Source organism: Echinops telfairi, unplaced genomic scaffold (genome assembly GCF_000313985.2).
Source record: "Echinops telfairi isolate 266 unplaced genomic scaffold, ASM31398v2 ScPeMD7_23;HRSCAF=83, whole genome shotgun sequence".
In the NCBI taxonomy this organism is placed as follows: domain Eukaryota; kingdom Metazoa; phylum Chordata; class Mammalia; order Afrosoricida; family Tenrecidae; genus Echinops; species Echinops telfairi.
The window spans coordinates 6768730-6770141 of record NW_022103920.1 but is presented as its reverse complement, the minus strand read 5'-3'; positions in this window follow the sequence as shown (position 1 = coordinate 6770141).

Sequence of the window (1412 nt, the reverse complement as noted above, 5' to 3'; positions counted from 1 at the left end):
CCCAAGGTGGTGAGAAACAGCAAGAATAAATAGAGTTGTTCGGTGTGTCACGTTAGTGGGGGTCATTGCCGAACAGAACAAAACACTGCCAGGTCCTGCGTCTTCCTCGCCATCGTCCCCAGGCCGAGCCATGGCTGCAGCCACTGTGTCTGTCCATCTCCTTGAGGGTCTTCCTCTCTTTCGCTGTCCCTCCACTTGATCAAGCATGATGTCCTTCTCCAAGGACTGGTCTCTCCTGACAATGCGTCCAAAGTAGGTGAGACGAAGGCTCGTCATCCTTGCCTCTAAAGAGCACTCTGCCTTACTTCTTCCAAGGCAGATTTGCAAGTTCTTTCGGCAGTCCACAGCACCATCACCCAGATGCATTGATTCTTCGTGGGTCTCCCTGATGCACTGTCCAACTTACCATGCAGACTCGGGCCAGGGGCACCTCGTCCTCAGTCACACCCTTGCTTTTCAAAGCTTAAAAGAGGGCTGTGCAGAAGCTATCTCCAATGCAGTGCATCTTTTGGCTTCTCGACTGATGCTTTCCGGAGCGCTGGCATGCCACCCTGTGAGTCATAACAGACTACAGGTAGCCTGGAGAAGAAGGGGCATTTCAGGACCCACAACAGGGTTCAAGAGGCAGTGGTGCAAACAGACAAAAGAGGAAACAACATGGATTAACGTCAGGAAAGGTGCGTGTCAGGATTGGAGCCTCGCCCCAAATGTCACCAGTCTGTGTGCTGTGTGTTCTCATCAGAGAAGCTGGCTTAGATGAGGAAGAATGTGCATCAGGATCAGAGGAAGGCTTATTAACAACCTTCAATACACAGATGACATGACCTCGCTTGTCTAGAGTGAGGAGGACTTGAAACACTTACTGGCGAAGATCAAGGATGGCAGTCTTCAGTGTGGGTTACGAAGGAAACCCAAATCCTCACAACTGGGCCATTAGATCGCATCCTGGTGAGTGGAGGAAAGAGAAAGCTGTCGGGGATCTTGTCTTTCTTGGGTCCACCGTCACTGCTCGTGGACGCAGTGGTCGAGAGATCACAAAGAACTGTGTGTGCTGTGGATATGCTTGGGGCTTGCCTATGTGGGTTCTAATGGAGATGTTGACGGATCAGCCAAATCTACACGTCTGGGCTGGAAATTGGACTTCTGGGGTCATTATCAGATAGATATTGAGGACAGCCCTGGGGGTGTAGTGGGTTACACATTGGACTGTAACCGTGAGGTCAACAGTTCGAAACCACCAGGCATGTCTTCAGGAGAAAGATGAGGCCTTCTATTACAATAAAGAGCTGCAGTCTCAGGGAACAACCAGTGGTCTAAAACCGATGATGAGGAGAGCGTAGGATGCCTGGTGGGGCTTGATCAAGGGCAATATAGCCAAGAGGAATTACTGAAAGCCAAATGAAGGCTGAACA